This window comes from Silene latifolia, chromosome 2 (genome assembly GCF_048544455.1).
Source record: "Silene latifolia isolate original U9 population chromosome 2, ASM4854445v1, whole genome shotgun sequence".
Classification (NCBI taxonomy): Eukaryota; Viridiplantae; Streptophyta; class Magnoliopsida; order Caryophyllales; family Caryophyllaceae; genus Silene; species Silene latifolia.
In genome coordinates this window covers 28,963,982-28,987,729 of record NC_133527.1, presented here as the reverse complement: position 1 = coordinate 28,987,729, position 23,748 = coordinate 28,963,982, and the positions used below count along the sequence as shown (strand labels likewise).

Sequence of the window (23,748 nt, the reverse complement as noted above, 5' to 3'; positions counted from 1 at the left end):
TTCTATTTATTTCTAAGATTCAATTGTAATATTCCTAATATATTCTATAGGATATTATTATCATATACTATCTAATATCTCTAATATCAATTTACATTAACCCTTTCTTGAGGGCACATGTTAATAATCCTTAAAAGAAAAATTTAACAATAAATATCGTGGAAAATTGAAATAATAAACCAATTTTTCAGATTAAAATGCCATATTTATTGTTAAACTTTCCTTTTAAGGATTATTAACATGTGTCATGAGGGCACGTTTTAGAAAAACCTTTATTATATAACTATCACGGTATCCTATTATGTAGAGAACTCTTTGTTGTTAAAAAAATCTACACTAATTCATCCTGAATGTACATTTGTATTTGATCGGGACTTGTCTGCAACAAATATGATAGAATTCTATTCATATATAAACGTGATGATTAAGCTTATAAAGTCCCAGAAATCCTAAGAATATTTTACTATTTATATTGGTATACAATTTATTAGGATAATGGACACTAATTTCCTTAAAAATTTAAGATTTTTTTAACACAGTCATTTAGAAAAGCTGGGCTTTCTATAGACGCTCGAAAAAAACTTAGATATAAAACATGCCTAAAGTTACAACCTAATGATCAATGATGAATAGTGAAAATATTATTGAAAATTTCCAGTTAAAATCCGAACACAACACTAAGATGTTATTAAAAGTATCTATCTTATCATCAATATATTTTTGCAGTAGAAACTATTTAACACACTTGGATTTGTGTATACTCCGCCATTTTGGTGCACACACAAAAGTTTGCTCCAAAATACTTATTCTTATAACAATGTTTAAGCACATCTTACATGATAACTTCATATTACATGATATTTAGTGTTTTTGCTATCTTCACTACTTATCGGTATGAGTACATATTTTATTTCTTATTATGCACAACCTTACCATGGTCACAAAGAGATAACTTCATCTAATAGGCAAAAGTTGATCCAATTTTTATGAACTTCCTGAAAAGAGACCAAAAAAGCCAATTGAAGAATCTACAAATAAGCAATTAGAAACTACTCCATAATTAATAAACAATGAATGAATGGATGGTGAATAAATATAAACGATGTGTAAATATAGTACTGTAGTAAGTATCGATAAATCCGTTAAAATAACGTAAAATACATGACTAACTTAAAATCATAGGTTTCATGCTTTCATCATAGCATGCGAGAGAGAAAACGAAAAAAGGCACAAGGGTATAATAAACAAATGACTAAGATGCAAACACAGTATACTATAGTAAAAAAAAAAATTCAAAACGTGAGGTTAGAGTAGATAATGCAAAACAATATGAATATTTACAAATTGCAAATCAAGCTTGAAATAATGCTTACTATATAGCATACCTTAGAATAATCACTATACGCTTTCTCTATCTGAATACAGTAACTTTCGAAAAAATATGATCTGCAAGAGAAAACAAAAAAGTATCATATTTGGGATACAAAATAGAGAAAGTTAGCACTATAGAACAAACATTCGTCTACTATATAATAGTATCAATTCGATTCGATTTAAATCTGATCTAAATACTACGTATACTACTATATAAAATAAAAGTACATATGCACAAAGGGATGCTTTAATAATCATAAAAAAAAAGCTCTCAAAGAATTACAATTAACGGAAATTTCTTTTATAGGGTTGAGTTTTAGGTAAGCAAATTCAACTCAAATACCACTATTAGCATACAACACCTAATATAAATGTTTCCTAATATATATCCAATTGTTAAGAGTCATAAACAATAACGTGATTATATATTTTATTTTATTTTTCTTTAGTGTTTCTGAATAGTTGGATTCTCTGTAATCGCTCTAAAAAAGCTTCCTTTATTAATATAGATAGATAGATAGATATTGATTATTATTTTTATTATTATTGTTATTATTTCAGTTCAGTTCAGCTCTATTTAGTTCAATTCAGCTCTATTAAGATTAGTTCAGCTCTAAAGAGACAGAAAGAACATGGGCTTAGGCTCTGTTTGTCACGACACTTCGTGTAGATTATTTGACCAAAGTAGCTTATATGACCAAAATTTCAGAAAATTAATTTTTTTTGCAAGTATAAGCTAGCTGAAATAAAATAGTACCTAGAATAACATTTGAGATTTTAGGTATCTAAAATAAGTACTCTTCCAATTTTTACCCTTATCAATCTATAATAATAAACTAGTTTAGTAAGGATCATCTGTCCCACTTTTATGTCCCATTGTGTGTGTCACTCTACTCACCTCTTGACACATCACTTGTTGCAAAATAAAATATTTCAATAATCAATATCAATACATATATATAAAGCAGAAACTTTTCGAGCGATATTAGAGAGTCCAACTTTTTTAGAATTCCTAACAAGAGTAGATTTCAAAACAAATTTAATAAAATTATCCTAATAAAAGTAGATTTCTTAATATTTTAATAAAGTTATCCTAATATAAGTAGATTAAATTTATTTTAATAAGATTATTCGAGTAGGTGATACTCAAATACACAATGTAATTAATTATATGGTATATATTAATTATAATATAAACATTATTCATATACTATATCGAGTTAATTAGATTTTACTCCCTTTTGAAATTCACACTTTTAAAATTACTCCCTTTTGATTTTTTTTGCTAAATTACTCACAAGTTGCATTTCTTCCTAAAATTACTTCAAAACTCCAATTTAAGTGACCTATTTCGCCTGTTTTTGAACTTATTCTGTTTGCGCCTTAGCCAATTTATATACTTTGAAGGTATAACTATGTAGACAAATGGATGGAGAGTTCAAAAACAGAGAAAATAAGTCACTTAAATTGAAGTTTGGAGCAATTTTAGAAGAAGAAAAAAAAAGCAACTTAAGGGAGTGATATTAGCAAAAAAAATCAAAAGAGAGTAATTTTTAAAATGTGGATTTCAAAAGGGAGTAAAATATAATTAACTCTACTATATCTTAAATTTCGTTTGTCATAAAACCTAAAAATGTAGCTTAAAAGGTAATTGAAAATTAAGAGGTGATAATTTAATTGATTAAGCCAAAAATGTTTGGCAAACTAACCGAAAGGTAGCTGTTTTTTTAGTAAAATGATATAAAAGAACATAATAAGTTCTCTATATTTAATATTATAAATTGAATGGATAAAAAAAACAGGTAACTTATTTCTCACATGCTATTCTTATTTTGGTAAATAATTTATCTATCAAATATTTACAAAAAAATTAAGATAAATGAAATTTTGCTCAATAGCTAAGTTCTTTGAAATAAACCCTAAATATGAGATTTTTCGTGATCTCCCGACCTTCCTCATATCTAATTAATTATTTCTTGATGTTTTTTTTTGCTAATGTTTACGTATTTTTGTCCCTATTGTTAGTAGTTGATCTTAAGTTCCAATAATTTCCATTATAGTTATTGGTTCAGAATAAATATTAGCAATTAGACATTGTAACACAAGGTACATATATACTCCAAAATCATGAGGAACATAATAAATAAGTAATTGGTTCAAAATAAATGTTAGCTTTCTACATAAGAATAAAAATAATTGTTAGCTCTACAATAAGAAAAAAGTAAATTAATTTGATCAAAAAGGAAAATCTATCACAGGTGTCCAACTATATCGCATTTGTCTTGGATGTAGCGAATATAAATAAAGTTTTAGACTCAAACTGAATTTTAAATCGTTCCAATTATGGGTGTTATATATGGGTAAAATAATATCAGAATTATTTGAGAAAGTTATAGAATAGACGACTGTATGACATTTAAATGGAACGAAACTATTTTAAGATCTCCCAAAGTTGAAGCGGTTATGGTTTTGAAATTTTTTACTTGCGACAAGTAAGGGCATGTAATTTTTCTAAATAGGGGTATGAGAAGGCCTGACATTCATCATGTCTTATCCCCCATTTGACATCCTTACTTTTAGGCGTTGCTTTTGTTTTCATTATGCGAGATTTGGTCGGGTATTTTAGTTGGTGTAGACTTTGGGAGTAAGATTCATTATCTTTTAGGAATTTCACACTAAATGTATTTCATCCTCTTTGCAATGATCTTCCGTATTGCTTCTACACAATTGTTAATGCGGAAGTTTGATCATGATTTTCGACATATTAATGGTCGAAATTATAAAAGTTTGACCTCTAAGAAGCAAGGTGAAAGAGTTTAAGAAGGGGAGAGAGAATATACATCATGAATTTTTTTAATATAACTCATAATAGTATGCTCAACCAAGTGTGGTTTAATAGGACCTGTCTTATTATCAATCGCCCTCGAAAATTCATAGTAGAAGGGAAGATACTTACGGGTTCCAGAGTCGGCAAAAAGTCCTGAACCCGAGGATAGTAATGACTTCCTCAGATACAAAGATTCTTTTTGTTCTTAAGCACAGACAATATACGTAGAGGCCTTGCTACGTAGACGTGACAAACAGAGCAGGTCGTGTCGGGTTCAGGTGTCACGTTTAAACAGGTCACAAAGTCTTTAACCCAAACCCGAACCAATTAAATCTCGTGTCTTATTGTTCGTGTCGATCCAGTTACATTAATAGGTCATCAAATCTCAAACCTCAACCCTAACCCGTTATTTCGTGTCGTGTTTTCGTGTCATGTTATATTTGGAAAGTGTAAGTATATTTATGTGAGTATCAAGAAAATTTGTGATTAATTTAGTAAATAGGTTATTCGTGTCTGGTTCGTGTGTAGAGTGCCCAACCCAAACCTAGCCCAATTAAATCTCGTGTCGTGGTCGTGTCGACCCACTTACATAAATGGGTCGTTAAATGTCAACCCAAACCCATTAATTTCGTATCGAATTCATGCCGTATTTTCGTGTCGTGTCATTGTTTGCCCGCTCTAATGCTGCGCCATAACAATAAACTAGAGTTAAGGACAGTCACTAAATCATGTTAAAATTTACCCGTTGAAACTAATTTTTATTAATGGTCAGCTTTACGTAGTTTCAAGAACAACGTCATTCGAGAGATTAAGGTTCTACATCGATGATAGAGACCAAATGTATCAAGGCCACAAGAAGGACATTGTTCGCAAAGAAGTTTTCATAATTTACCAAATTAAGATGTCGTATTATATATTTTGCATGGAGTTTTTAAGGATAAGTAGTCAAAGACTATTTCGGTAAAAAAATAGATGGTGCTGAGACAATAAGAACGGTAACTCTATAATCCAATTATATCTCTGAATGTTAGTATTCAACTGATACCAAATGTCACAACGCTTTCATTGCTTTTTTGTAATAGGAACTGGTGATTAATCTGTCCACATCTAAATCAACCCCCGAAATTTTGTTTGCTTCCATTTTTAGCATAATTTGACTTTTTTTTAAATTTAATAGTTTTCTATTAGCAGACCATGGTAACGTAAAATAACGTTTTTAGCTGTGCCATAAAATATACTCCCTCCGTCCCGGTCATTTGTTATCCTTTGGTTTTGGCACAAAGACCAAGGAAATGGGATGGGGCAATTACTAAATGACAAGTAGAATAAATTGATTGTGAATTATCAAATTACTCATCAAATTCATTCTTAAAATAGAAAGGACAACAAATGACTGAGACACCCCAAAATGAAAAAGGACAACAAATGACCGGGACAGAGGGAGTATACTACTAACTGACATTATTAAACTAAATTGGTAACCCAACTATTATAAAAATGACATAAACTACTAACTGATGTTGTCACATATAATACTACTAGGTGCCCGTGCATTCTATGTAATAGAACCAGAAATATTGCGTGATGTCTATAAGGAGCAAATACTCTTAATTGTAAATAATCAAGGTAAAATTATGTTATAAGAGATCTAACATTTTCTCTCAACGCACTAAATATATATAATTATGATACATGTTGTTTTTTGTAACATCATTCAGTTTTACGCAGTTGTAAAATAATTTGCAAAACCATAGAGATATGTCTTCGTTATTAAGGTTTCATATTGGTGAACTCCACCATGTTTATAGAGAAAGTGTTTTGTATCTAATTAAAAATCGGTTGTGCCAGTAACACTGAAAAAGCTAGCGACATATTATAACTATGTCACTTGATGTTATACTAATTGATGGCAAAAGTTTTATACTAAAAGCACTAATAATTCATCGATTATCATCTATACCAATCACGATTTTTTTTTCCATCGATGATAACATAGTAGGACTTTTTTATCAACTTAAGAATGTATTTTTACAGATAATCCTAATGGGAGCCCCGTGCATCGCACGGGCTTTCCAACTAGTTATATTAATTTGTTGATGTGTTAGAAGGTGATTGGAGTGGCACACACATTGGGACACCAAATGGAACAGAATATCCCTACTCGTTATAGCGAGATGATTGTTACAAAGTACTTTTTGAATAGTCCAACTTCTAAAACAATCTTATAGAAATAAGATACAACAAATAATTCAAATTAGTTAGGCACTTAGCCATGTTCTTTTGAACTTAAAGTCATTTTCTTTTAAGTTCGATTCAATTAGGTCATGTTCTTTTGAGCTAAAAGACATTTCCTTTTTGATAGGCTATCGCACATCTATGCAAAGATAATATTTATACCCTAGGTAACAAATTAATGTAGTACTTAGGGGTCGAACCCAAAGGAGACGGGAATTTATAATTTAGTTGTTATGGATTGAATTTTATCAAGGTCGATTACTACAAGAAACACACGGATTTGAGACCTCTATTTTGAGACCGCCTAAAAAACCAGTCGCAACAACTATTTGAGACTGATTTCAGACTCAACAAAATACAGCCGGACTCAAATTTGCGACTACTCCCATAACAGTCTCAAAAAGTAAAATATAGTCTCAAATTTACGTCCAACTATAACTTTTGGGACCATCGTCGGTCTCAACTAGCGATGGCAATGGGTAGGGTCTGCCTAGACCCGGACCCGGACCCGAGATTTTTCCTTTGGACCCGTACCCGACCCAGACCCGCAAGGGTCTAAAATTCGAGGACCCATACCCGGACCCTATGGGTAAGGGTAGGGACTGGGTCTACCCGCGGTTCCGAGTTTCAGCCATTTTGTTAACATGATTAACAGCTATGAGGTCTATAATATTAAAAAAAAAAAATTCATACTACTTTAATATTATGAGTTTATTAATCTCTATTGTACACTACCAAATCCATTATACATACCAAAGAGATTAAGAAAGACAAAGAAGACCTAAATTAATTTTACATCCAAATACATGTGAAAGAATCAAACTCGGAACCCAAAAATCAATACCGTACTTGATAGCCGTCTCCATCTGACCGTCGCTGGCTGCCGTTAATGGTGGTTGTCGGTCGCCGTCTATTAGAGAGGTGGTTGTCAATCGCGTATCAGTGCTGTGGTGGTGGTTTTCTTGTGTCAGTGGTGGAGTGGTGGTATTGTCAGAAGAGTATGGGATGAGGGAAGAGAAAGAGACTTTAGTTGGGTTTCTACGGTCAGTATGAATTCAGAAAAGTTGTGATTTTGATTTTTTTTCTTTTATAATAAAGGGTCTAAGGGCCGGGTATGGGTCTCATAACTTAGACCCGGACCCGGACCCGAAATATTTTCTTAAGACCCATATCCGACCCATACCCATTGGATCTGAAAAAATGAGACCCATACCCGACCCATTAGGGTCCGACCCTTAGGGTCTGGGTCGGGTCCCCGACCCACTGCCATCCCTAGTCTCAACCTTTCGCGCTAGTATCTTTTATGAGACCAGGAGCTTTGTTCCCTTTGGTTCATTATTCTTATTTCACTTCTCAAACTTGGTAGAACACCACCCTCACCCACACGAGCACCGACGGGCGAAGATTACTACCCCCACGCTATCGGCGACGACGACCACGTTCGTTGACACACCATCATTCGAACAATAACCGACGCGAAACATAATCGATAAAAACTCTAATTTTCAATCTCAATTCGTTTATCTAATTATTTTATTAGATCTTTCATTTCATAGGGTTTGGGTAATGTTTTTGTTCTTAATTTGTTTGGTTATGTTAATTGAGTTTCTGTGATTGCTTTGGCATTGCGACTATTTGTTATCCAACTCGTTTTCATCCAAATTCCGTGTTCAAAGCCCTTTTTACCCAACTAGGTATCCATGATTGAGTTAAGAAATTAAGTTGCAAATAGTTTCAGGGCTTTTGTTTGTTATTAATTTATTGTTTAGGCTAAATAGTTGGCCAAGATTACTTCTAAATAGCCTTCCATGGCAATTTGCACAATTGCTCATTTGCTAGCTCAACTCAGTGGAGTGCCTTCCATGGTCAAGTTTCTATTTTGCTGCAACTTTTCCACCTAATGTTTGTTGTCAGGTTTTGTGTAAGTTGTCCTGCTGTTGATAAGATAACTTGGCTTGAGAACCATTGTCATTGTTATTGTGATAAATTCTTCAAAAAGTCACTAACACCTACAACTATTTTTCTTTATTGAGATCTCATATTCAGGGAAGATGAACATCTGGGAGTTGCTCTTTTGGCATATCATGTTCTCATGGCTGCTGATATCCTCTAATTCAAGGTTCAATTGATTTCTCCTCATTTTATATTAATCTTGTCTTGGTGAAATTTCCATGTTTATTTTTTATCGTGTGAAAGTGGATGTGGAGAAGTTATTTCAAAGTGCAAATGACTCAACTATCTGTGAGGTTTGTATAGAGTTCAAGTATTTTGAGTGTAGCCCTTCTAGAATGCTAATATTATTTTGAGTAAATAACTGATACCCGTCGTGAGGTGTCAAAAATAAATTTATAATCTCCAACTACAACAATAGCTAGCGGCAGTCGGGTCGAACCACAGAGAGGCAGACGTAATTTCTAGTTGTTTAATTTCGGTCTAAGGTAACAATAAGATGGGGGTTTGATTGGATTTGGTCTATAGCTAATAGCAATAAAAGAAATGTAAACTAATGAAATATATGAAATCAAATATAAAAAGAGGTAGTAGGATGGTCGGTTCACTATAGTTTCAAGGGCAAAGATACTAAACAGGTCTAAATCAAACACATGAGGCGGGAAATAAAGAGGTCCTCTCGGTCCACTCTTAACAAATAGCATCTTTCGATCTCGCTATAGGTCCCTAATATCACTAATACTAACTTTCGTCCTAAAAAGTGACTAACGGTCTAAACTTTACCTATCTTTCGATCTCAGCATAGTTTAGTCATTTTAATTGGTGATCTAACAACTGTCCCTATCTTTCGATCTAATGGGTCAGTCATATATTAGGCATTTAACTAGTCGTGTGCACTCGATTCGTCAAATACAACATTTAAATCAATTAAAACGAAGGTAGACCTCACGTGGTCAGTCGATCGACCAAGCATGTCAGTCGATCGACTGGCACGCAATTCAGGCCGTGTTCATTCTATTGCCGCCTACACTGTAAATCCCCTACATCCTAGCACGAATAAATTAGCTACTCATACTAAGAACGATAACGACAATAAAATTAATGAAATTAACTACTGAATTCATGCTTGAATTAATGAAACAAAAGGCTAGCATAAAGCGATGAATATGGCTTCGGGAAACTAACTAACAATTCTATACTATCAACGCAATAAAGATGAACTGGAATAAGAGTAAGTGAATACCGAAATTGCAGAAGGATTGTAACGGAATGATTGAAAGCACAACGAAAATCCAATGCGAAATAGTTTCCCAAACCCTAATTATTTGATAAAACTAAACTGAATGTAAAACTAGGTAAATTTCTGAATGAATATCTCCGTAAACTAGGTTACGTTATATAGCAAATATACGTAACACTTATTATCAAAACCTAAACACAATGGGCTTGCGTTTCCTCGATCTTTTAATTCCCGTCTGATTAGCGGTGTGGTCGATCGACTAAGCATGGCAGTCGATCGACTGAGTGGCGGTGTACAATAGCTTCTGGAACCCGCAAGTTGGTCGATCGACTGAGAGTACGGGTCGATCGAATGCTTTAGTTGGTAATCCGCTTTTAACTTCTCGTGGATTTGTCTTTTGGGCCTCGAAATGCGCACCAAGCTCGTTCCTTTAGTGAATACTTTACGTCAAATGCAATGCAGGATACTCGGGGACGGATTTAGCTTGATTTCCGCTGAATTCTTCACATTTCTGCAATAATGTACAAAAAATACGAAAGTGGACGGAAATAGGGGAAATGGTAGCTTAAACTACACAAATGAGCTCTGAAATGCGTGTAAAATAGGGTGTAAAACATCATATAAAAGACACGCATCAAACTTCCCCAAACCAAAACCTTGCTTGTCCCCAAGCAAGAACTAGACTCGATCTAATGACCTATTGGAACGAGTTCAATCTCAGAGCGAATTGCAAACTGTATAGCCTAAACCAATTTAATGCACAACCAACAATCAATTAGCAAATGAATCATACAACCGAGTTATGAAGTCGTTAAAAACTGCTGAACCGTCACCCATAGAGACTTATCAAATTGGACTCTCACGGGTCGCTCATATTACACATAATCGCAGGTGAATATATAAGAGGATAAAAAGAATTCATTTTGTAGAGACTCTCACCTAACTACGACCTATAAGAACATGCCTGCAATATAATATGAAAGTAATCTCTACGACCGTACATATGCATTCCAACCAACAAATGACCATGACACATGCCGAGGCAATTTTGGATATGTGAGGTATGGGTAAGAAGAGGCAAAACGTTTTATGGAAATGAGGAGGTACAGGTGATCAAGCTAGTACCAAAACGGAACCATGCGGCAACATCCACTTCTTGCTCATAATCAATCGAAACGGTGCTATAGCAAGCACAAAACTCACAATCTCTGGTATAAAAGTAATCAACTAACTCCCCATAAGATATAAGTGAATCATGGGAGCAAAAATCGCCATAAGATAAGGATTTTGAATGATGCGAATTGATTCTTTCGGACCCCAGTCGATCGACCAAAGAGGGCAGTCGATCGACTGCTTTGAACAGTACATAACTCTCTTTTTTTTCTTTCTTTTTCGAATCACTTTTCATCCTTTTTTTTTTCTTTTCTATTTCTTTCTTTCTTTCCTTTCTCATTTTCCATCAAAATCTCAAAAGAGCATATGTCACCAAAAACAAAGTAACAATCCCGAAAACGTAAACTACTAGCTTGACAAGGACAGGCTAAATGTAGGATGTAGTAATGGGACAAAAAGGCTATTTTTGGCAGTGTGAAGCTTATGGGTAAAATGAGAAAAGGGAAACCTCTACCACATGTGTCAACAAACCACAAACCGAATGCATACAGGTATTAAGCAGATTAAGTTCATATTTATGCACATTTATGTAACATGTCTCATAAGGAGTAACTACTCACATTCCTAGATAAACTGGTCATGGATGTCACCAGTTATAGGCTCTAAAACTCAGAAATATAAGTAGCTTGCCAAAATTTCAAGTCAAGTCTCAAGTCCAGCAAGAAATGTAACGAAAACTCGTAGATATGCATATACGATTCTACTAATAACATGTCAATTAGCAAGGCTTAGGCAAAACAGATGCAAATGCAGTGTTATTATTGAAATACTACCGTTCCGACTCGACCTATATGCTAAAATAAACGTGCAATTTGTTTGAATTTTTTTTGAAATTTTTCAATTTTTTTTTTTTGGGTATATTTAAGGGAAAATAAATAACAATGCAAGACAAAATTGTAAACGTAAATGCAAGCAAATGATATGCGACACAAAACCCTTCCCCAAACCAAATCGCACAATGTCCCCATTGTGCAAAATCATGTAATGGAGAAAAGAGAAACGGGAATTTGCGTAAAATAAATATGACAAGAAGTAGAAAATCGGGAACTCACAAGACTTTAAGCGCAGCAAAGGAAACCTCCCCAAATCAGCGTAAGCTAGGAGGTTTCAGTAGCCAGCAGTGCTACTAATAAGTACCTGAAAAGACAAACAAAGTATCACGCATAAAATCGAGAAAGTAATAACGAAGCGATATTATGTGCATAATTGAGAAAATAGAAGAAATCAAAAATGAGTCGGGAAATAAGATAGAGTAGAAAACTCCCTTAATCCCGCAAAACGACCCAACACAGCAGGGGAAAGGTCGTGAACAGGTACAGCAGCGGCAGTGGTCGATCGACCATAGATGGCAGTCGATCGACCAAAATGAACAGGGACAGAACCTCCTGGAAACTGCAGGCCAGTCGATCGACTATACAGACCAGTCGATCGACTGAATATACTGCTGTAACTTCTTATTTCTTCGTATTTTCTCAATTACTTGAGCTAATGAAGTCTAAAAACCTGCAAATGCACAATAATACGCGCCCAAAATTGCGCAAAACCCAAAGTAAAGTCTAAAGTGCTTAAAAATCCTAAACAAAATAATTAAATGCGAAGTCTCGCGCACACAAAATACGGTAAATAGTCTTAAAAGCAATAAAGTAATTGTTTGATAAAGCATTTGATCAACTAATCGTTGATCAAGAATGGCCATGGGATGGCCCACTTCGTCGGCTTCTGGCTACTAGAGGTAGCCTCAACGGTGCTTATCTTCTCAGCTGCACCTTTCTTAACTTCAACATCCGCCGAACTCAATGGATCGACATCTTCCATATATCCCCAGTCAATGATCTCTTTGGACTCTCTCACTTTGACCGGCTCATCATCAAATTCCTCATCAGTGCCATAGCTAAGGCAACCAAGACCGCCTCGGGAGATGATTGGCTCCTTTGCAGCTGGAGTAACTTGCAGCTCTTTGTAGATACCTCATTTCTGCACCTCCCGCAAACCACCCGGTGATGATTGGGCCGCATGTTTGATGCGCGGAACGATTTGTGACAGTTCGTAAGATTATCGTCAAGTGATTGCTCAAATATTAAATGTCTACCTCACGGTTGTCATCTACGTACCGATACGGTCATTTTGGCAGTAATTAGAGTACATTCGGAGTCCGGGTCAAAAACCGTCTCCATTTCCTGATAACTGTTAAATCCCGAGTCAGAATGTTCTGGAATGTTCCGGATATTTCTATTCCATATTTCATAAATTTTATCTTTTGGCAAATAATATCCCGTAATATTCATATAAGATATTAAGGAAGTCGAATTATTTCCGTCCTACCATAACTCAAACGCGGAAATCTTTCTTCAGCGGGAAAACCTCCGGGAACAGACGCAAGAAAGGCGCTGCGCCTCTTCCAAGAGACGCAGTGGCTGCTGCGCCTCTTCCCAGGCCCTTTTCTGCATGTTTCACGTATCTTTTTCATATCTTTCCGAGATTCACTTCCAAAGAGTCTCCAAAACCCTAATTCCTTCACGTGATTAGTATAAATAGGAGCCTTCGCTCCTCATATTTCTCACGCGAGTGTCCGCCCTTCTCTTCTCCCTTTGCATTCTAGACTTTATTCTTACTTACTGGCGCCTACGTGCTTGAACTTTTGACCACGTAAGCTCGGATCTTTCCGGGTACCAGCCTCTCCGTTGCATGACCGACCAATTTGACCAACTACACTTAATCAACTTAATCAATCAATCGTTTTCCTCTTACGAGGGCACTCTCTTTGCATTCGCGTCGAGCATTCACTAATCGATATCTTAGTCCTTCTCGTTTCGTCAACATGTAAGTCTGAGGGTGTATAATCCTTATTTATTTACTGTATTTTACTTTTCGTATCATTACTTGTAAGGTTTATGTCGAAAATACCGTTAAAATTGATTTCTAAAACCCTTTGTTAAAATCTGTTTTTGCGGATTTCCAGTAGATAACCATCGAGAAAGGACGCAGCAACTGCTGCGCCTCTTCGAAGGAGCGCAGCTTCTCGCCGTGCCTCTTCGTGAGGCCGCCGCAGTTCCTGCTTCCTTTCTTCTTCGTTTGTCCTCTGTAATCCGTGTTCAAAATCTTTCTTTTGCTTGTTCGTCTGTTAATTCTTTGTCTTAACATATTAATAATTCACATGTATTATAATCATCGTCATTCACATGTTTAGTTTGTCATAAATCCGACTTAAATCCCTTATAATCCATATTTGCGGGTTTTCGTCATTGAATTCAATTCCGGATTGTAGAGATTCAATTTGTTCATATTGAGTTTCTGGAATTCGTCTTTGATATAGCTTTCGTCTGTTTACTCGCATATTCATCGTATGTTCGTCATTAATCCGTTGTATCTAACGTAGTTAATCATTTAATTCGTAGGACTCATTAATATTTTTCACTTCTATCATTATTCCGTCATGTAACTAATCCGTTTGCATCCGTCTCATTCATGTTTTACTGTTTTCATGACCTATTCATGTGTTAAATAACCTGTTAATCAATTTCATCCGAGTAAATAATTGAATCCATCATTAAAATCACCAATCGACATTAACGGCTTGCAATTACGGCTTCACAGCCAGCACTGAGCCAAGGAACAGACGCAGCGTCTGCTGCGCCTATTCCAAAGGACGCAGCTCTGTTGCGCCTGTTCCTGGTTGAGTTCTGTCCCTGAACTCCGTTTCTGCCTTGACATAGTTTATTTAGCTTACGTATTAATTAACTATTATTCGTATTATCGCCTTCTGACTTGTTCGTTAATTCTTTTAATTCATTCTTTTATTCCTTTTTCTCAAATTATCCGTTTTAAAGGTATTTTCGACATAAATCGCCCATCCGTTGTAATTAATGTAATTTTCATTATTGTTATTTATAATTATTGTATTTCTTTTATCATTTGTATGTTTTCACATGTAATCAACATCAAATCCTACTTCGACCCCAATTGTATGCTAATTATGTGTTTACCGACTTAGTTAAATCTTCACATGTTAGGATTAAAACTTGGATGTTGCATTGCATGCATATAGCCGACGATACATCGAGTATAGACAACTTCCCTAATCATTAGTAGAGGCCGCTATCGAGGCGGGCGGGATTAGGTGTTCGATCAAAAGAGCTTCCTAATACGTACCCTCACCCCTTACTCCAGATCTCCGTGAGCACCCGTGTTCATTGGCATCCACGAGAGTCATTCTAGACATAGAATGCTAAGGGTAACGATTGCTTAGTGTTCATGTCTCTACTTTGTGTCTTGACATGACGCGAGGTACTCGAACGGTTCCAATTTCCCATAAAAATTGGTGGCGACTCCATACAAAATGCAAAAGCTTGTTTCGCTTCTCACCAAGCGCCCCCGTGGGCGGCCCGCTGTCCACAGTTTGGCGACTCTGCTGGGAATAATACACTTACCTGTAGCCAAGGGTGAAACTTGAACAAGGTTAGGGAATAGTTTGTACAAGACAATTGTCGGTTTTCATAACTCGGTCTTCCTAGACCGTTTTATTCGGCCTTCCTAGGCCCAACCCAACCCATTCGACCAATCGTCCCGTCTAAACGGTCCTAATTCTTATTTGGGCCTAAGGATGGATAGCGATTGACGTCATCCATACCATGATGCTTACTCTTGTTTGTATCAAGGGCCTTCACTACTTGAGGAAATGGACTAGGAATCGGCCTTACTCTTGTTTGGCACGAGCCTCTCCACAGACTTCGGGTTTGATGGTTCGGTATGGCAACCCACCCTTTAAACCAAAACCCTTTTAAATGCACTCAGCATCCCGTTATAATGCTTGTATAAATGTGTAAACCTTATGTGATCACCATTTCTAAACAAAACCATGACAAATTTTCAAAAATCAAAACCCTTTCTTTCAAACAAGAATTTCGAAATAGGGCTTCCAATTAGCGCAAAATCCGGTCAAAACTCTGTCCGTTTGTCGAGTCAAAATTCGGGCCACAAGCCCATTTCAAAGCCTCACTTCGAGTCCACTCCTACAACTACACTACAGTTGACTAGGACACACATTTTCAAAGACCTTGTCTTTCTTCAAAACTCACTCAACACAAGTGCCACACACCCACTTCACGAGTCAAAACTTTTCCTCTTTTAGCAAGTGTGATAGAATGGTCGATCGTGTTTTGATTCGTCGCCGATCTCTTATCCAGTTTCCAAGATGCCCGGATCAAGTGATGAAACGAATCTCCACCACCTTCAAGACGGTAATGATCGAATCCTCGCCGCGCTAGCCCAAATTCAAATTACCCAAGAACAAACATATGACCGCCTTGAGCTTATCGAAGGCCATATCTTCTCCGTTGAGGGAAGGTTGCCTCCTCATGAAAGTGAAGTACTACGTAATTCCGATGATGAATCTAGAGATGAGAATCCTTTCGTGGGAATGACTGCAGCTGAGAAAAGACTCCAATACCTAGAGGAGCAATTGATGTACCTTAAGGGTGATGACATTTATAGGGAAAACAATCGCAAGTATGAAGCCGTCAATTCCAAATTGCCAACTAACTTTAACATGACGGATATCCCCAAGTTCAAAAGACATGAGAACCCTTTGAACCACATCCGTGCCTTCAAGGATTACATGTCTATCAAAGGCATCAAACCCGAGATGTTCTTAAGGATCTTTCCTTCATCTCTTGACACCATCCCGAAGCAATGGTTCTACACTTTAGATCACAAGAAGGTCGCTACTTGGGAAGATGCCGCAATCGAGTTCTCTAAGCAATACGCGGATAATGCCGAGATCCAAGTCAACATGCGCACTCTAGAGGTTCTTACCCAAAATGACAAAGAAGGATTCACCGACTTTCTAAGTAGGTGGAGGAAGACTAGCACTCAACTAGTTGAACGCCCGGATGAGGCTACTCTTGTGGAAAAGTTTGTGGATAATCTCAAACCCATCTATGCCAATCATTTGAGATATCAAAACATCAAGACTTTCAAGGACTTGACCGTGTTAGGAACAAGGATTGAAGATGATATCCGCAAAGGACTCTTGTCCAAAACGGTAGGTCGAGGATATCAAGGGTCCACAAGTCGTTCATACGGCTCTACTAGCAAGACCGACGAAGTTAACCTTCTCGAGCCATCTAAGAAAACTACTCCACCAAGAAAATTCACAAACCTTGGGGATACTTACTCCAACGCTCTAAAAAGGTTAATTAAGCAAGGTAAACTCAAACCCATTGGACCTACTCCCGAACCCGAAAGGAAGTCCAAGTTTTGGGATGAAAATTCATACTGTGAATACCATAGGGGCAAAGGGCACGACACAGAAAAATGCTTCAAATTGAAACACGTGCTCCAAGATATGATTGAAGATGGTCGACTCCTAATACCACCAGGAGGTAAACCCAACAACACTCAGAATCCTCTTGGAGTTCTAGTGATTACAAGTGATGAATCTACCTTAGATTGCTCACACCTCATTTCTCCCACCGAAAATGAAATTCATGCAATTGAGAAAGAAAGGCTCTACTCTACTATCTCCCCTACCATTTCCGACTTCATCACATGGGCAAGGAGCGTAGATAGACAAGTGTGGGAACTAGAAAGCATGGTAATGACCTTACGCAATCCCAACGGAATGCCTAAAGAACGTGTACCATTGATCTTCTCTCAAAGTGCCACTATGCAAGAAGTAGTCACCGTGGTTGATAAACTAGTCGATCAAATCATACGACTAGAAGGTGATATCATGAGAATGAGGGAACTAGCTGCAGTTAATGGGGTTTGGGCCGATGATGATGAGGACGAATATCTCATTGAAAACTCCCTAGTCAAAGAAATAGTCCAAAATGGTGAAGACCAAGATGTGGATCACCTAACTCGTTCGGGTCGCCCATATCAAAACACTACTCAAAACGGTCCAACCAACGTCATCACACCAAATGACAACGAAGATGACCCCACTGATCATTTGCTCAAGCAATTACAGAAAACAAAGGCTGATCTTTCAGTCTGGCAACTAGTAGCAAGCTCATTCCCACATCGCCAAGCTTTACTGCAAGCTTTGGCCAAGCTAAGTGTAGCACATAACTCTACTCCTGAAGATGTAGTTAACTTGGTCTTCCAAGAATCACCTAAGCTAAGTAATCCTATTACTTTCTCGGACGAAGACTTGCCACCTTTTGGCGCTAGTCACAACCTCGCTCTATACATCACTATCATTTGTCTAAAGAAGAATGTGCCAATGTCCTTGGTAGATGATGGCTCCGCGGTCAACGTCATACCCCTCAAAACGGCATACAAGCTAGGTATGAAAGAGTCGGATTGGACCCCTACCAATCAAGGTGTGTGTGCATATGATGGTACACGACGAAAAGTGGTAGGACTCGCTAACCTAACCATAGCCACGGGACCAATCGAACGAAAGGTTAACTTCCAAATAGTGGACATCGAAGCTTCATTCAACATACTTCTGGGAAGGCCTTGGATTCATGCTTCCAAAGCGGTAACATCCACCCTTCATCAAAAGATCAAGATCCCACTAAATGGCAAAGTAGTGAGGATCACTTCGTCACCCATCAAGGCAATAATCGAAAAGCAATCAAACAATCAAGTCCTTGCGGATCCCGTATACGAACTTGGGGGCTTCCAAAGTGTAAGTGTCATAGAAAGCCAATTGGCACCCTTATACTATAATCCCTACTCCAACTTGGTGGTCAACCACATACTCAAATCCCAGGGATACTTCCCTGGAATGCCTTTGAACCCAATTCGGAAGAATACCTTCGCACCATACAAGGAAGGCAACTCAACAAGAATACCACTTGGTCTGGGGTACAAACCCACAAAAGAAGAAGTCCTCGAAATGCTAGCCCAAGTCCAAAATCGCAAGCACATGGGAGTCCAAATGAGGCCATATCTCCCCACTTTAAATGGGTACTTTGTTCAAGAAGGAAGTTCAGAACTCTTTCATGGATTTCCCGAACCTTGGCATTACCTTGAGAGGAAGTTAGCCGGAATCGAGATCTTTCACGATTGCTACTTCATTCCTCCAGAAACGGTTCCTACCGTCAAAACCCGTCAAGCACCTTGCTTAGACGAACAAGCTGTTAGCCTATTGTTTGGAGAAGATCGATTCATTAGGGCCGCGCAGATGAGATCATTACTATGATACTTCAGACGATCGCTTCAACCCACCGCGTTGATCACGAAACCGACACAAAGCAAAGCGAGAAAGGGTGGAGAAAATCTATCAAATTGACCAACAACCAAGGAAGACTCTTCAAGCTCACCACTGGAGAAGGAGAGATGTTCAAAGGAGAACCAGAAGACGACGAGTTCGAGTCGGAGTCGGAGTCGGAGTCAGAGTCGGAGTCTAGAGAGGTCATTAGAGAGTCTATTCCTGTCGTCATCCCCACTCCCTTCGTTTCTCCTAGCTTAGCCTCGAGTAGTCACAGTAGTTCGGGAAATGCCCCAATTACTGTCCCTTTGCCGCCACTGACCATGGATCAGTTGGCTTCTTTGTTTCAACTTTACTCAAATCTTAATATGAATAAATCAGGTTCTGCTTACTCTTTGCGTTATCTTGAGTGCAATTCTGTTTACGATGATACTGAGGATGACCAAGACCCAGACTCAATCGAAATACCTCCCTACGTAGCCAAAGAAATACTACAGGAAGGGGAAGGGGGACCAGTAATAGAGGACACCGAACCCATCAATGTAGGAACCGAACTAGAACCCAAAGAACTTAGGATAGGGACTACCTTGAGCTCAACCGAAAGGGCCGATTTCATAAACCTCCTAAATGAATTCAAAGACGTTTTCGCTTGGTCCTACAAAGACATGCCAGGAATCGACAGGGATATTGCCGAGCATAGGATTCCGATTAAGCCAGGTTTCAAACCTGTGAAACAGAAGCTTCGACGAATGAGAACAGAATGGGCTCTAAAGATCAAGGAAGAAGTTGACAAGCAATTCAAAGCCGGGTTCATCAAAGTTTCCGAGTATTCTGACTGGGTAGCTAACATAGTGCCCGTACCCAAAAAGGATGGGAGAATCCGTGTTTGTGTTAACTTTAGGGACTTGAACAAAGCGAGTCCAAAAGATGACTTTCCTCTACCTCACATTGACATATTGGTGGACAATACTGCAGACCACGCATTACTATCCTTCATGGATGGATATGCGGGTTATAACCAAATCAAGATGGCCATGGAAGATATGCACAAGACCGCATTCGTCACCCAATGGGGAACATATTGCTATACGGTAATGCCGTTCGGATTGATCAACGCCGGAGCTACATACCAACGCACCGCAACTACACTCCTACACGACATGATGCACAAAGAAGTTGAGGTATATGTAGATGACATGATCGTCAAATCCAAGGAAAGAGAGGGACATATTGCGAACCTTCGCAAGTTCTTCGCAAGGCTACGAAAGTACAACATGAGACTCAACCCCCAGAAATGCACATTTGGGGTAACATCTGGGAAACTCCTGGGATACGTCGTTAGTCAACGCGGTATAGAAATAGATCCTTCAAAAATCAAAGCTCTGATCGAAATGCCACAACCTCAAACAGAAAAAGAAGTCAGAGGATTCCTGGGAAAAGTACAGTACATAAGTCGATTCATATCGAAACTTACGATGATTTGTGAGCCTATCTTCAAGAAACTCAAGAAAACATACCACACCATGTGGGATGATGATTGTCAAAAGGCGTTTGACCGAATCAAAGAAATATTGGCTAAACCACCAGTGCTCATGCCGCCACAACGAGATCAACCTCTTTGTTTATATCTCACAGTAACTGAAACCGCCATGGGTGCCATGCTGGCTCAAACTGTAGGAAGTGAAGAAAGAGCTATTTACTATCTAAGTAAGAAATTCTTGGAATATGAGTGCAAATACTCACAACTCGAAAAGACATGCCTCGCTCTTGTGTGGGCAACAAAGAAGCTACGTCACTACATGCTTAGCTACTCCGTCAAGATATACTCCAAAATGGATCCAGTCAAATACCTCCTCGAAAAACCCGTCCTCAACGGACGTCTGGCAAGATGGACTCTGATGCTCTCAGAATTCGACCTTAAATATGTGCCACTGAAAGTTATAAAAGGTCGCGCCGTCGCCGAATTCTTCGCAGAAAATCCTATCAATGACGCACAAACCATAGATACTTGGTCATTTCCCGACAAGGATATACTTCAAACAGATGTAGACTCCTGGGATCTATACTTTGACGGAGCATCCAACTTAAGAGGATTCGGAATAGGAGTGTTGCTCATTTCTCCTGAAGGTGAACATACACCAATTGCTGTCAAACTCGACTTCGAGGTGACAAACAACGCTGCAGAAATCGGCTGTCTCATTGGACTACAAGCGGCGTAGCTTAGGCATTAAAAACCTCCGAGTACATGGGGATTCATCGCTGATCATCAACCAAGTTACAGGATCTTGGAAAATCCGAAGTGAAAGCCTCGCACCCTATCAGGCTAGGATAGACCAAGTCGCTCAATTCTTTGATAACATACCTACACCTACCTCGGGAGGAAAATCAATTTGCAGACGCTCTTGCGAAACTTGCATCTTTGATAAATATGCCAGATCACATGATAGAAATGCCTTTGTGCATCGAACGACGGTCAGAGCCGGCTTATGTCCACCAAATCACCGATGAAGAGGAAATCGCGCAGGAACCCTGGTTCCAAGCAATCCTGAATTTCAAGCTTAATGGTACCTATCCACCGGATATGGACAAGAGGGGACAACGTGCTATACGCCTACTAGCTTCCCAATACATTCTGATGCAAGGAGAATTATACAAAATAACACCTCTTGGTGTAGTGCTGCGTTGCCTTGATCATTCACAGGCACGAAAGGTGATGGAAGAAGTCCACGACGGAGAATGCGGTCCTCACATGAGTGGGCCCATGATGGCAAAGAAAATCACACGTCTGGGATATTATTGGACCACAATGGAATCCGATTGCATCAAATACGTGAGACATTGCCACAATTGTCAAATCTTCGGGAATGTACAACATGTCCCTCCTTCATTGCTTTACACGATGACATCTCCTTGGCCATTTTCTGCATGGGGAATTGACATAATCGGGAAGATAACCCCAGCCGGAACAGGAGGTCACTGTTTCATTCTAGTGGCAATTGACTATTTTACCAAATGGGTAGAAGCGGCTTCCTACACTGGTCTTACAGCCAAAAATGTGGCAAAGTTCATACAAAACAACATCATCTGTCGATATGGTTGCCCACATGAGATCATCAGCGATAATGGGTCACACTTCCAAGCTGAAACCGAGCAATTGCTAGCCAAATATAAGATTAAGCATCACCACTCTTCGCCCTATAGACCATAGACTAACGGCGCGGTAGAGGCGGCAAACAAGAATGTTGTCACGATTCTCAAGAAAATGATCGACAACTACAGAGATTGGCCAAGCAAAATACCCTTTGCCTTATGGGGGTATCGTACATCTGTCAGGACGCCCACTGGGGCTACTCCTTTCTATTTGACCTACGGCATGGAAGCCGTACAACCAGTCGAGCTAGAAATACCATCCCTGCGCATTCTACTAGAAAGTCAAATCCCGGAGGCCGATTGGAAGAGGGACAGATATGAAGAACTCATCCTCCTGGATGAACGTAGGCTACGCACCTTACATATCAAGCACGTATCAACCGAGCTTTCAACAAAAGAGTTAGGCCAAGAAACATCAAAGAAGGAGACTTAGTACTCAAATCGGTTAGAGCTCTTTTACCTGTCGACCCATGGGGAAAATTCAAACCTAATTGGGCCGGACCATTTCTAGTCAAATCCATACTCCCAGGGGGTGCGGTTAGAATTACAGACCTAGATGGGAATGAGTTTTCAAACCCCACAAACCTCGACCAACTGAAACGGTACTATGCCTAGAATAGAAACAAAAACGCGCCTCGCGTAAACCCATGTGTCGCTCTTGTGGCACTAAATAAACGGCCCCTGGCCAAGCTGAAATAAGCTAAATGTCACTGTGCTCTTGCATTTTGACAAGTTTGTCATCCTCATATCATCAAATAAACTAAATTCGCGCCTCCAGAGTAAGCAAAAGCTCATGCTTATTTTCTATGTTCATTACAAGCTCTTGCTTCGAACAATTATTCTTTTACATTTACTCGAACTACGCGCAAGGGTTTGATTTCGCTTTTTAAGTGAATACGTAGGCAATCCTTCACGGGATTCAACCCATCATATCTAAAATGTAAATAGAAGGACATTTGCATTGCATTTGAAATTCGACAAGAATAATAAAGTAGAAAATTTTAACGGTTTCATAACCATTTAACCTTTTATTTCATTCGTTTCCTAAATAATAGTAGTACGTTACATAATAAAAATAGAATAGGCTAGGATTCTATAAATCCCTCCTTTTTATTACAACAACAATAATAATAATAATCAAATAATAAATAAAGACTCGGGCTATTCCTCCATCTTCCCCTTGCCCTTGTCATTCTTGTCATATTTCTTGTCACGACCTCGAGCCGGGCGCTCTTGCACCACTTCAGACCTAATCACCAACGGTCTTTCTCGAGGCCTGACTCTGCCATTCTTGTCAACCACCATTTCCGCGACAGGAGTAGTCTTTGATTTCTTCGAAGGATGAATGACCTGAAACCCAGCTTCTTCTTCTCCCTCTGTCAGATGCTTCTCCTTCTCTTTCTCTCCCTCGCGCACCTTGTAGTCAACAGGCTCGCGTTTCCTCAGTCTCTCGCGCTCCTCCGGAGTTGCAGCCTTTCTCCACCTCAGATAAGAGTTCGACACCCACAAAGCATTGGCGGAGAAGCTCAAGAACCACATGTTTCTTTGGGCCCATTTAATATCCCACTCTCTTCGGCTTTCTGTAGTAAGTGCCATAGCAGTCTGCGGGACGGTATCAAGCCTAGGGATCGTCTGCTT

The 23,748-nt window shown here is 38.4% G+C and overlaps 1 long non-coding RNA gene across 1 annotated transcript in view; it reads left to right on the top strand.

Annotated features, from left to right (window-relative positions):
• Positions 1–7,767: 7,767 nt before the first annotated feature.
• The window catches only part of LOC141629080 (uncharacterized), a 29,636-nt gene continuing 13,655 nt past the window's right edge, over positions 7,768–23,748 (top strand). Inside the window, exon 1 of the long non-coding RNA XR_012537223.1 lies at positions 7,768–8,555. This is a non-coding gene — a long non-coding RNA (uncharacterized LOC141629080). The remainder of the gene's footprint in view (positions 8,556–23,748) is intronic.